This window comes from Dipodomys merriami, unplaced genomic scaffold (genome assembly GCF_024711535.1).
Source record: "Dipodomys merriami isolate MVZ:Mamm:240054 unplaced genomic scaffold, mDipMer1.0.p SCAF_84, whole genome shotgun sequence".
Classification (NCBI taxonomy): domain Eukaryota; kingdom Metazoa; phylum Chordata; class Mammalia; order Rodentia; family Heteromyidae; genus Dipodomys; species Dipodomys merriami.
The window spans coordinates 3129440-3143983 of NW_027206446.1; the positions used below are offsets into that span (position 1 = coordinate 3129440).

The 14544-nt window shown below is 43.9% G+C and overlaps 1 protein-coding gene across 4 annotated transcripts in view; it reads right to left on the minus strand.

The window, feature by feature from the left end:
• Window positions 1–14544, minus strand: part of Sox5 (SRY-box transcription factor 5) — an 857426-nt gene that overhangs the window by 714125 nt on the left and 128757 nt on the right. For all 4 annotated transcript variants that reach the window (XM_070011779.1, XM_070011777.1, XM_070011776.1 and 1 more), the window contains one exon: window positions 7767–7842. The gene's annotated coding sequence lies outside the window, so the exon portion shown is untranslated. The remainder of the gene's footprint in view (window positions 1–7766; window positions 7843–14544) is intronic.

The window sequence follows — 14544 nt, forward strand, 5'->3', positions numbered from 1 at the left end:
TTGTGGGATTTGAACTCGGGGCCTGGGCACTGTCCCTGAGCTTTTGTGCTCAAGGCTAGCGCTCTACCACTTGAGCCATTGTTCCACTTCGAGCTTTGGCTTGTTCATTGGAGCTAAGAGTCTCAGAGACTTTCCTTTGCTGACTGGCTTCAAACCATGATCCTCAGATCTCAGCCTCCTGAGTCACTAGGATGATAGGCCTGGGCCACCAGCACCCAGCCTCGCCTCAATTTTTTTGCCGTTTGCACTTCACAACACACTCAGCAGCTTCAAACTGGATGCTACCTGTCAAGCCTAAGTAACACTACACACAGAACCACATCTCAGGAACTACAGTTGCTGTAAAGTCTTTTGCCCCGAACACTGACACCACGCAAGGACGTGTTACTGATGGCGTCCAGAAACTAAAATGGTGAACGCAATTCCACAGCAAAATCAAACTGAAACTACGCCAGCGCGCTCTCTCCAGCTCCAACCATGATTGCCACCCCGGCTTACCAGAAAGAATCACAGCAATGAGTCAACAGTGGGCCCTTTGAATCCAGTCAATCCAGAGGTAAATGTGAAGACTCCAGGACGGGGAGTAGGTAGAGCGATCTCCCTTCCAGAAGGAAAATGGTGCCCCTTGCCACATTCATCAGAAACTGTCTTGGTAAAGAAATGGCATTGGCTTTATAGCTTCTGATTCATCTTCCTGTCTGATTTCCTCTAGGGAGAGTGATCGTGGGTGGGTAGATTCTCTAAATTAGCTAGGCAAATCAGTGGCCTCCCAATCTATAGAGAGAGATGCCTAGGTATGGTGTTTTTCTTTTTCCCAGCATGCACCAAGGAAAATTCCAGAAAGTATACTCATTAAAAGTGTACCATCAACCACCGGGTGTTGGTGGCTCATGCCTGTCATCCTAGCTACTCAAGAGGCTGAGATCTGAGGATCACAGTTCAAAGCCAGCTCAAGCAGCAAAGTCTGTGAGACTCTGATCTCCAATGAACCAGCAAAATGGGGGGGGGGGGGGGTTGTGGCTCAAGTGGTAGAGCAAAAGCCTTGGGTGGAAAAGCCAAGTGAGATCAGGAGGCCCTGAGTTCAAGCCCCAGTACGGGCACTAATAATAATAATAATAATAATAATAATAATAATAATAATAATAATAATAGATTCCAAAGGCACCGTTAGCATGACAAAACAGACGCCTTCAGAGTCTCATCTCCTAAAGATTGGTTTAAGAGGGCTGGGCAGGTGGCTCAGTGGTACAGTGCTGGCCTAGCATGCATGAAGCCCTGGGTTCGATTCCTCAGCACCACACACACAGAAAAAGCTGGAAGTGACGCTGTGGCTCAAGTGGTAGAGCGCTAGCCTTGAGCTAAAGAAGCTCAGGGACAGCGCCCAGGCCCTGAGTTCAAGCCCCAGGACTGGCAAACACACACACACACACACACACACACACACACACACACACACACACACACACACACACACAGATTAGTAAAAATGTGCTGTTAGCATAGCTATTGAGATATTATTCTTTCGCCCTCTGACTCAACATTTTAGATGAGTTTGGTATTAAACAATTACATGGATTTCAAATAATCGATTATTCAATGTTATTTTTCCCCTCTCTAATTCTTTAGGACCTTGGAAATGAAATCTCAGTAAGCTAAAATACCATAACAAAAATAATTAGGAATATTAGCATAGCAGCAAGATACATGTGCTATGTCTTGACCAACTAATAGGAGCTGGCCATTTGCAAGGCCCATTTCTCAAATTTTATTTGTAGAAATGAAAAATCATTGTGTATAGTTATTTCTACTACACATTAAAAGTGTGTGAAAAAATGATTGAGATAAAAAATACATTCACAAGGGCTGGGCAGGTGGCTCAGTGGTAGAGCGCTTGCCTTGCATGCATGAGGCCCTGGGTTCGATTCCTCAGCACCACATAATAGCAGAAAAGCCAGAAATAGAGCTGTGGTTCAAGTGGTAGAGCGCTAGCCTTGAGCTGAAGAGCTGAGGGACAGCACCCAGGCCCAGAGTTCAGACCCATGACTGATTAAAAAAAAAAAAAACATTCACAGCATGGAGCCATTTTTCCTTACTGCCTGTTATTTACTTATTTATTGAGTTATTATGAAAGCAAGAACTGGGTCTTGAACTCAAAGCCTCCAGGGCTCTTCTTTGGCTCTTTCAATCAAGGATACATTTTCCTGCCTTGGTTGGCTTTGAAGCACACTCCTCAGATCGCAGCCTCTTGAGTAGCTGGGATTATAGGCGTGAGCTCTGGCACCTGGCTAGCCTGCTCTTTTGTACTTTGGATTTTTCCTTATCCATCCCAGACTCATTGACTGTTCAGAAAGAGCAGGTTAGAACCGCCAGTATTCACGTCTACTGGTTATATGATACGACATATATCATCAACTGTAGGATTTATAGTAATAACATTTACGTATCACGTTTCTCCTAAGACAATCCAATTTATAAAGTGCCTGTGGTGTGTACATAAGGCATAATCATAAATCACTTACATTAAACAATGCCAACAGGCAAAACATAAAGCTCCCCCTTAAATTCTCCACAGTGGGATTAATAAGGTTTTTGGAAGGGAAGATATAAAAAGAAGGCAAGGGGGGACTAAGGAGGAGAGGGGGGAAAGAAAGAAAGAAAGAAAGAAAGAAAGAAAGAAAGAAAGAAAGAAAGAAAGAAAGAAAGAAAGAAAGAAAGAAAGAAAGAAAGAAAGAAAGAAAGAAAGAAAGAAAGGAAAGAAAGAAAGAAAGGAAGGAAGAAAGAAAGGAAGGAAGGAAGGAAGGAAGAGAAAGAAAGGAAGGAAGGAAGGAAGGAAGCAGGAAAGAAAGGAAGAAAGAAAGAAAGAAAGAAAGAAAGAAAGAAAGAAAGAAAGAAAGAAAGAAAGAAAGAAAGAAAGAGGGATGGAGGGAGGGAGGGAGGGAGGGAGGGAGGAAAGCAAGCAAGTAGGGTGCTGGTAGTTTGTGTCTGTCATTCTAGCTACTCAGGAGGCTGAGATCTGAGGATTGCAGATCAAAGCCAGCCCAGAGAGAAAAGTCTGTGAGACTCTTACCTGCAATAAACTACTCAGAAAAGGCCAGGAATGGAGCTGTGGTTCAAGTGATAGTCTTGAGCACAAAGAAGCTCAGAGACAGCACCCAGGCCCTGCGTTCAAGCCCCAGGAAAGAACAATAGAAAGAAAGAAGGAAAAGAAAGAAGGAATGAAAGAGAGAGATAGAGACCAAGCCTTGATTCATGTGAGGGGTACAACACAGCCATGTGCATCCTAACTGGTGACTCACAATACCCATAGAACACCCTGGGAAATAGGAATGTTTCATGAAGCACACACAAAGCAGGCGCAGATTGTGGTGCAACCCAACCCATCGTTATTCTGAACCTTCCCTTGCTTCTCTTCTTGGAGAAGAATAGATAGGAAATGAACACAGAGAGCAAGCAGACCCGGATCACCTGTCTGCCATGTTTGTATCTGTAAGGCCCTGTTAGAAAACCTGAGGAAGATCATGGGCATTCATTGTTTTAATTTCTTGTTAAGGAAAAACTTCCAATCATTTTGCAGAGGCCTGAAATCTTGAATTGCAGGTAAGTGTGTTCTCCTTCCTTCCTTCCTTCCTTCCTTCCTTCCTTCCTTCCTTCCTTCCTCTTCCTTCCTTCCTTCTTTCCTCTTTCCTTCCTTCCTTCCTTCCTTCCTTCCTTTCTTTCTTTTCCTTCCTTCCTTCTTTCCTCCTTCCTTCCTTCCTTCCTTTCTCTTTCTTTCCTTCCTTCCTTCCTTCCTTTCTCTTTCTTTCTTTTTCTTTCTTTCTTTCTTTCTTTCTTTCCTTCTTTCTTTCTTTCCTTCTTTCTTTCTTTCCTTCTTTCTTTCTTTCCTTCTTTCTTTCATAAATAGCACCAGATTTCCTTCTGAAACACAACCCCCATTCCTACTCCACAGCGGGGGGAAAATAGAACAGAGCTTTCCGTGTGTTCCAAGAGTGGTCCACAGGATTAGTCGGCAACCAAATCAACATCAATCCGTACGACAAGTAAAATTTAAAAAAAGAAGGGGCGGGGGTTAAAATAAATACAAAGAAGCTTCTGGAAAATAGACATCTTATTCAGCTAGATGTAAAGCCCAAATGAATGATCGAATCCAAGAAATACTACTGGGTACCACCAAATGAAGTCAGTGGTAATGCTCTATGAGGGTCAGTGAATGTATTGAATCTTGTTCATGTTGTTTTTATCCAGAAGCATGTGGGTTCCTACAATGCCCCCCCATTTTGATAAACAGCACCATATGGATTACACACTTTATACCCACACCAATCTTCTCCACATTTGCATAGCCAATTGTCACTGCCTTTCCAATCCATTACTCCTCCCTCTGCTACTTTTGCCTTGTCTTCTTGTCTTTCATCCCTGCACACAACTAACCAGATCACACGCCATATGCAATTCCTCGGCTCCACACAGAGGGGCTTTTGTCCGTTTTCCTGTCCTTTCAACCAACATGTACCCAGCACAGGATTGTTTTCCCGGGGGAAGACAGGGAGGGAAGAGGAAAACAATAATAGAATTGCAAAACAAGGTTCAGGAAGAAAGCTGTGCGGTCACTTTGATTAACTGTGCAGCAAATCAAGGTTTTTGTCCAGGCTCACGCCTGTCATCCTAGCTACGCAGGAGGCTGAGATCTGAGGATCATGGCTTGAAGCCAGCCTGCCAGGAAAGCCTGTGAGATACTTAACTCCAATGAAAAGCTGAAAGTAAAGCTGTGGCTTCAATGGGAGAGCACTAGCCTTGAGCAAAAGAACTTCAGGGACAGTGTCCAGGACCTGAGCTCAAGCCCCAGGACCAGCACTAAACAAACAAACAAACAAATAAAATACATTTTGAAAAATAAATATATCTTTAGTACAGATAAGTATGAGTTGTGTGTGAATGTGTGTGTGTGCATGTGAATGTGTGTATGTGTGTGTGAATGTGTGTGTGAATGTGTGTGTGAATGTGTGTGTGCGCGTGTGTGAATGTGTGTGAATGTGTATCAATGTGTGTGAATGTGTGTGTGCGCGTGTGTGAATGTGTGTGTGAATGTGTGTGTGTGCGTGTGTATGAATGTGCGAGTGTGCGTGTATGTGTGTGAATTTGTGCGTGTGTGAATGTGTGAATGTGTGTGTGTGAATGTGTGAGCGCGCGTGTGTGAACGTGTGAATGTGTGTGTTAATGTGTGTGTGTGTGTGAATGTGTGTGTGCATGTGTGTGTGTGAATGTGTGTGCGCATGTGTGTGTGAATGTGTGTATGCATGTGTGTGTGCATGTGTGTGCATGTGTATGAGTGTGTGTGCGTGTGTGTACGTGTGTGTGAATGTGCGAGTGTGCATGTATGCGTGTGTGCGTGCATGTGAATGTATGACTGTGTTTGTGTGTGTGCACGTGCATGTGTGTGAATGTGTGTGAATGTGTGCGTGTGTGTGCATGTGTGTGTGAATGTGCGTGTGTGAATGTGTGTGCATGTGCGTGTGTGTGAATGTGTGTGTGCGTGTGAATGTGTGAGTGTACACGTGTGTGTGCATGTGTGTGTGTGTGTGCGTGTGTGTGCACCTACTGGTACTGGGGCTTGAACTCACATCTTCATGCTCTCCCCTGGCTATTTACCTCATGGCTGGCTCTCTACCACTTGAACAACAACTTCATTTCTGTGCGAGTTCACTGGAGCTGTGATCTTCAGATCTCAAACTCCTGAGTAGCTGGAGGCCTCGGCAGGAATCCCGCGCATGCGCGCACACACACACACAAATACACACACACACACACACACACACAGAGTCTGTCCTGGGGCCTGAATCAAAACTTAGACTCTCCAAGCTTTTAGGCAAAAGCCATAGCTCCACTTCTGGCTTTTTTTTTTGGTGGTTTATTAGAGATGATTCTCACACACTTTCCTGCCTGGGTTGGCTTTGAATCTTTATCCTCAGCTCTCAGCCTCCTGAGGAGCGAGGATGACAAACATGGGCCCTTAGGTCCAGCAGGAATCTTTTTTGCTTTTATTATTTTAGTGCACTGGACTCTCACCCCTGAAAATAACTTCCAGGGTGTTGGGAACACCTGTAGCTTGCAATGAACTAGCTGTACAAATGCCAGAGCGAGCTTTCTCCATGAAAGCAATGGGTTGATGAACATTTTTGGGTGATCCATCATTGACACTGATTTATGCTCTGTCGTCTGCCTTCATTCAAAGAAATGCCACAGGACTCACAAGACAGAGTCGTTCTTAGGACTCAATCAACATTGGGATACCACGTGAAAGGTGACAACTTCTAGATCCTTCTAGCTCCTTCTAGGTCCTTCTCGATCCCCCTTCTGGATCCTCACTAGCCACCAAATAATAAACCACTTTAAACCTACATGGGTCACAACACAGGAAACTGAGATATATGTATAACCCTGATGAATGGCTTTTCACTTGTAATACATAAATAAATGAATGAATTTACACTCTACTCATAATTTCCGTAGGGAACCGAGAGTTTCATTGAAAACAAATAAGAACTTGTCACCACATTTATCTATGCAGAGATGACAGATAGGGTCGGGTGAGAGGAAGTGCTTTTAAAAAATTAAAATCATACTGCCAGCAAGAAAAACAACATGTTCGCCCCTGGTTTGCTCACATTTTAAGAAGATCGGGACTGGAATCTTGGCACTTATGACATTTAATCAAGGTAGTGTATACATACACTTATTAAATTATGTCTCAATATATCACAACGAGGGTTATGGGGAAATCACTTTGAACTACTTGGACATTGAGTCAGACTTAAATTTCCTATTTTATTTCCTATTTCGACTCCTCTTTGAAGCCATAAAATACATTAAATAACAACGACATACAATGTCTCTTACTTATATTTACTGTCTTGACTTAGTCCTGCAGGACTACTTCCAGTGTTCTTCATAGTTTATTGCAATTGTAATCTATTATCAACTTCTAAAAAATTTACTACAGATCAGATAAACTGCATGTATTTACTGAACACCAGCCTATTTTATCCTAAAATAGGGACGTTGTTCATTCTGCAAGATCGACGAAGAAAAAAGGCAAAGGACAGTAATTTCCACTGAAATAACCGACCAAACAAAGCAGGAATCATCACTTTGGAAACAGAAATACACATTTTTCACATTTTAGTGACCGCCTTACTTTTAACTGAGTTGCTTTCAAATTCATGTGTGTACAAAACACACATGTCCCAGTGGTGTTTTATTGTAAGTCATTTTTTAAAGAATATATCCTATTACTCTATAACTTCTTTAACAAGTTAAACCGTAAGGCCAGGGACCAATAGCTCATAGCTGGTAATCCTAGCTACTCAGGAGACTGAGATCTGAGGATTGCTGTTTAAAGCCAGCCTGGGCAGAACATTCTGAGACTGATCTCCAATGAACTAGCAAAAAGCCAGTAGTGGCGCTGTGGCTAAGTGGTAGAGTGCCAGCCTTGAGTAGAAAAACCCAACTTGAAAGCGCCCACACCCTGAGTTCAAGCCCCCCCAGTATAGGCACAAAAGAAAAAGAAATTAAACCTGAATATTGTCTTTAATAATTTGGGTTGACCACAGGAACACTCTCCAAAGAATCCAACTCATCCATTCCAAAAGGCCAGCTGCAAATCCGTGTGAAATGGGTGGGTGAAATTCTCCGTGGGTGTGCAGCCCCACCCTGCATGCTGCTTCATGCCAATTCAACACTAAAAACAGTAAAAGAAATACCCTACGTACCCCAGGGGATTGCTAACTCCTGGAAGGCAGGAACGTGTGTGTCTTCATCTTTGGGTGGACACAGACAGCACAGCACCTAGGAAATGACACACACTCCATCACTGTGTTCCAATGAGGTAAGACAGGATTGACTGCATCCATTGGGGAGCTCAGGGTTCCATGCAAGAACCATTCTGTACATCTACCTTCTCCTGTATCTTCTATTAATATAGCAATGCACTGGGGAGTCCAATATCAATCTTGGGATGGGAGGGGACTAGGGGTTAAACTGAGGGTCTCCTGATTATCAGGCAGGGGCTCTACCCCTGTGGCCATTCTGCCCACCCCTTTGTACCTCTGGCTGTGTTTTGAGACAAGATCTCACTTCTGGGCCAGCCTGGACTACTTCGATCCTCCTGTTTGTACTTTCCCCCATGTTCCTGGGAGATGAGAATTGGGCATCACTGTGACCAGGCATAGTTGGAGAGTTGTACCAACAGACTGTGATCTCCGAATTTCTACCTTCCAAGTAGCTGGGATTACAGGCTTGAACCACTGCACCAGGCTTTATCTTAAAAAAAAAATCTGTCACAGTAACTTTATTCTAAAAACTCACCTCTCCAGAACAATCACTCCTAAGTCCTTGTTGTAAGGTGAGCTACATTGAATACTATATTCAATGTACATTAGGTAAAAGCTGCACTACATTACTTGAGAGAGTGGACAGGGTTGGGAAAGATGGAGGGGAACAAGGGAAGGAGTGACATTCCTCAAAATGTAGGGTTCCAGGGCTGGGAAGGTGGCTCAGCGGTAGAGTGTTTGCCTCCCATGCATGAGGCCCTGGGTTCGATTCCTCAGCATCACATTAGAAAAAAGCCAGAAGTGGCGCTGTGGCTCAAGTGGTAGAGTGCTCGCCTTGAGCTGAAGAGCTGAGGGACAGCACCCAGGCCCAGAGTTCAAGCCCCACGACCAACCAACAAAAACAACAAAATGTATGATACCCATAGGAAGGAAGGAAGGAAGGAAGGAAGGAGGGAAGGAAGGAAGGAAGGATCTTTTCAAAAGAAATCCTTATGCTAACTTATGATCTTTTGTTATATATTGGAGATCCTGTCCTCTGGTGTTAAGATAACAGATGTCCAAATTCTGTCCCTGCCACTTACTCTGTATTTACAAAGCCTTGGCTCAACAGGTTGATCTTGGTACAATCCAATTGACTGGAAAAGAAAGATCATTGTAGTATCTTCCCAATGACGTGGTCGGAAGGATAAAAGAAGAGAAGGCTCAGCCTGTGATCTAACACACAGACAATACTTGTCCAAAGAAAAATGGCCTTTGCCTTCAGTTGCTCATCTCCCTGAACTCAAATTGCCATAGGATTATCTTTGATTCCCTGGGGTACTGTGGAGAATCATCAATCTACTGTTGTGATTTAGGAGGAGGGAAGTGGAACTGTGTAGTATCGGCTTTGTCTTCCATTTGGGGATGGAAACAAAGTGTTTCAGGTCAACATCAACACTGAACACTGGATGTGAGCAAAACCCCAAAGGCTGATGGGAATATCTTACATTTGTCATGCACAAACCCATCAGCCCCATGAATATGTAACATACATCCTAAAAACAGAAGCTCTGGTGTGTGTGTGTGTGTGTGTGTATGTGTGTGTGTGTGTGTGTGTGTGTGTGTGTGTGTGTGTGTGTGTGTGCTTATGTGCCAGTCTTGGGGCTTGAACTCAGGGCCTGGATGTGGTCTCCAAGCTTTTATGCTCAAGGCTGCTGCTCTTCCACTTGATCCACAGCTCCCCTTCTGACTTCTTGATGGTTCATGGGAGATAAGAGTCTCATGGACGTTCCTGCCCAGGCTGGCTTCGAACTGTGATCCTCAGATCTCAGTCTCTTTGAGTAGCTAGGAGGATAGACGTGAGCCATCCGCACCTGGCTGAATCCTTACCATCTTCTACGTTAACAAACAGGTATTTGACTACCTCCAGGTGTGTCAGTGTTATTCTGGAAATTCAATCTATGCTAGCTCGGTGTTCTCAGAGAAGTCACGCGATCTTTCAGGATATCGAGTTAATTCCATTAAAGGGCTGGCTTACCCCATTTCCGAAGCTACATCCAGCGGTAACCTTCCCATCTCAATTAAATGGTAATCTCTAGTCACACTCTAATCTTTGTATAGAATGAATGTAGGCATAAAGACCTTAGATAACTTGTCAGTTATAATAGGAGAATTGGTATTATAAGGAAGGAGGCAGATTATCAGCGAGACCTGGCTGATCAAGAATAATAAATAGTAAAAAACAAATGCTTTCTTCTGTGTGTTTCATAGCATTTAATGAAAGAAAGCACCCTGCTGATAACTTTACATGCATTATCTGGTTTAATTTTCATAGTAGTTCTGGAGGAGGGAAAAAAAAAACTCCTTTCATCATATCTATATTACAAGTAAGAAAACCAACACACACACACACACACACATACACACACACACACACACACACACACACACACACACAGAGTTACAAGAGTTCAAAGGCAACACAGTACAAACAAAAAAGTATATGCAGCCAGGTGCTGGTAGCTCATGTCGGTAATCCGAGCTACTACTAAAGAGGGTGGTTGATTGGAGATAAAGAGTCTCATGAACTTTCCTGCCCAGGCTGGCTTTGAACCACGATCCTCAGATCTCAGCCTCCAGAGTAGCTAGGATGACAGGCGTGAGCCTCTGGCGCCCGGCCCAAAAACTATTTGCAGAGTAAAACTTTTGTCTAAAATCACCTAGAGTAGGCCTAATTCACATAACCATTTCTGAAACAAACAAAACACTTCATTAACTGCCAGGATAAGTAACGGATTGAAGTGTCCTGTCATGAGATCAGGGGGGCCTGACGGTGAATCTGTGAATGCTGTGAATCATTTCTTCATTTCATCAGGCAGATCAAACAAAAATGCCCTATTGAAGGACAGCGTCTGAGATGATCTCTCTCTCTCTCTCTCTCTCTCTCTCTCTCTCTCTCTCTCTCTCTCTCTCTGATTTCTCACTGTGTTTCTCCACTGTCTTCAGATACTTTGGGAAAGACACTCGGGGCTGCGATTTTTCTTTTCTCCTTTCACTCACTGTGTGTGATCTTATGCCTCAGTTTCCACATGTGGGCATGCCGGCGATGATCCCCCTCCTCATATGGTCCAGCTACAGTTAAATTGATCACTGCGCAGCACACTCTGGGAGCTGTTCTTGGCACAGACCCCGTCAAGTGTCTTCATTATAATAGCAATCACACTTTGGGTAAATAAAGGGGTCAGGTAATCAATAAGTACTTAGCACTCAAGCAAAGAGACCATAAAAGGCTCGCTCATCGCTTTTGATGTATTCCAGACTTGCAGCTACAACCTACATCCACAGCTCCCTTCTGCCTCTCAGACTGAAAGTCCAGTGAGATAAATCTGTGTCAAAACCAGAGGCGCAGGAAATGCTGAATGGAGAGCTCACTAGCACAAGATGCCAGGCCGAGTTCCTGACGTCCAATCTTGGTGCCACCATTGGATGTCTGGATTCTAGAAGGCCAGATGGAGGCCTTCTGGCAACCTCGCAGCATTGCTGGTACTGCTACCATCTCAATTAACTCCTAGACTTCTTCTGAATTCCTCAACAACAAACAAAGTTGATTTGTCAGTGAGCGGAAGAGACTTTGTAGCTAGACAGAGGATGTAGGAGACAGATGCTCACCGAAACCTGGCTGATTCTTACGCTAGGTGCCTCGGGCTTCTGTCTGTTCATCTCGGGAGGCTGAGTTCTGGGGGATCCCGGTTCAAAGCCAGCCTGGGCAGGAAAGCCTGTGAGACTCTGATTTCCAAGGAACCACACAAAAAGCCAGAAGCGAAAGAATGGCTCAAGTGGTAGAGTGCTAGCCTTGAGTAAAATAAGGGACACTTCCCAGGCCCTGAGTTCAAATCATGACCTTCTCCCATTCACTTTCCTTCCAATGGCTTTCTGGCTTGGGAATATTTCTGGAGTTTCTTGAAACTTCATGAATTGAGGTCAAAGGGCAGATTATATATACATATATATATATATATACATATATATATATATTATTATTATTATTTTAAAGAAGTGTTTTTCTCCTTTGGTGCCAGTCCTGGGGCTTGAATTCAGGTCTCAGCTCTGTCCCTGAGCTTTTTCACAGTGGAGCCACACCTCCACTTCTGGCTTTTGTTTTGTTTTTTTAGGGGAGGGGTAGTTTATTGGAAATAAGAGTCTCACAGATTTTTCTTTCCCCAGGCTGGCATTGAACCATGAACCTCAGATCTCAGCCTCCTGTGTAGCTAGGATTAAAAAAAAAATACATTCACCAAACTATTTTATTTTGGTACCGTTTAGCATTAGGTTTTCTGCCACGTACTAACTAATATACGTATATATAATATATAATTATATATATATATATGCATATAATTTACAGCTCAGTCTATTGGGGTGAAGAATAAGAGAAAAGATCCATTACTCTGTCTTTGGCATAGACTACTGATGCTTGTTTAAGTGATATGTGCGTTGTGTGTGTGTGGTGTGCGCTCTCTCTCTCTCTCTCTCTCTCTCTCTCTCTCTCTCTCTCTCTCTCTCTCTCTCCCCCTAGTACTGGACTTTGAACTCAGGTCCCAGGCGCTATCCCTAAGCCTTTTCACTGAAGGTAGACATTCTACCACTTGAGCCACAGCTCCACTTTCCACTTAGAGCTAAGAGTCACATTTTCCTGCCCTGCTTGGCTTTGAACCATGATCCTCAGATCTCAACCTCCCGAGTCGTTTGGATTACAGGCGTGAGCTGCTGGGGCCTGTCGGAGGATCTTGCCTCCCCCAGAGGGAATGGAGTATCGCTTTAAAATGACTTCATGCTCCTATTTACATATTTTTAATAGGGCTATGATGAATCTCCTTCCGCTTGACTCCTATTTTGAGCTGTGATATTTTAATCTCCATTCTTGCTGCAACTTTAGCAGATGAATGTACTCCGTGACAGAGCTCAGAGGAAATAGTATAAATAAAGCAAAGTGGAACTATGACATCTCACATTTTATAGCTTTTTTATTGTAGCCCGGGCATAAACAGAGCACAGCTGTGTTATACTTACCGCTGGGAGCCCTCCCCTCAATGTTCACCCCCTACTGCTTTTAAAAAGACAGGGTTCTAATATTCCCAAAGCTCGGGCTGTGGATGGATAGCTGCTTCCCGGGGAGCTAGGCTCTGCACCCCCTCCCCACCCCCAGAAATCTCTACCGTCGATTCATTTCTCCTATTAAGGATGTGAATTTGTTGTAGCTTCCATCACTCATCTCCTGTTAAGACCAACGCCATCAGCAGCTCTGGCTGCATCACCAGCAAAAGCCAATCACTGGTCTCCCCTGTAGATGATGCTTCCACCTCTCTGCCCATTTCCCCCCCCCCAAAAAAATATAACTGTTCAATTGATTAATACACATCACACCCAAGTCATTCACAAGACTCTCTTAAGACCGGAAACCTTCCAAGTGAAAGGTTGCAAGGAGACACAACTTCTCATATGAATTCAGAGTCCTCGTCTTCAAACGAACACGCAATCATGACTGAGTGCAAGTTGGAAATGCACAGAGGGATCAAGAAAGAGCTAGAAGAAGTCCTGGTGATGTCAGCCAAAACAAAAATGAAATAAATGTCATTCACCATGAGTGCATGATGGTCAATGTTAAAGTCATGTGCCGGTGGAGGTGATCAAGACAAAAAATAGCACAGATGGGGGGGGGGGTCAGGTGACACACTGGGTGGTCCCTTCAGAATAATCACCTGACCCAGCTGAGCCAATCACAGCTGGCCTGAGATTTTGCTGTTTCACTCAGGGTAAAATGAAGGCAGCCATCTTGATGATGGAGATACTTCTTCCCTCAGAGAGAAATCTCTCCTTCTGCAAGGAACAAGAAAGCCACCACCCAAAGTGGCAGAGACAAGAGGCCAGAATGTGAAATTCTAGTCCCTGACCCTCTTCCTCTTTTCCTTAAACTCATTGCGTTTCCACCATTTACAACTCCCCATCCCACCAAAAAAAAAACAACCAAAAAGGATGAAAAAGTTTCCATTATTACACCTTCTAGACACTTCTGTTGTCCAAGTAGATGAGAGGAAGGAATTTTTTTTTTTTTTGGTATTCTTGTATTTGTTTCTTTTCCAAAATACCACTACACTATTTATAGGGAAGAAATAAACCCCTCTGGGCTTAGAGAGAGAGAGATGTGTAATGAAAATTCAAGAGACACAAGCATCCATCGGACTGAAAAGAATTCAGGGGACATAGGAGCCTACGTACCCACGGCGTGAAAGGGAAGGCTGGAAGATTAATTTGCATCATCATTAAAATAGAAAGAGAGAGAGAGAGAGAGAGAGAGAGAGAGAGAGAGAAGCGCAGGGATATAATGGCTGCAAGAACCTCCTCCATTAACATACATAATTGTTTCAAAACAACAGGCCCAACTGGCTAAGTGGGGGCCATGGAGTCCCCCCACTTTCTCAGCTACTCTCCGCCCAAACTTGGCTCTACTGCCAAGTTCATTGTTTACCAAGCTGCCAGCCCAGCCCAGGGATCTGATTAGCAATTTGCACTTTTGTGAGAGGATTAACAGAATTCCTTTGTTTTGATGTCTGATTATCAAACAGCATCTTTAAAGAGCTGTGACCTCATTCCGGAGCCTTCTTCCCCGCCCCCCCACCCCCCCCACCCCAGGAGGACTGGAATGTTCCTCTAACTTGGACAACATATAATTCCATGAAGG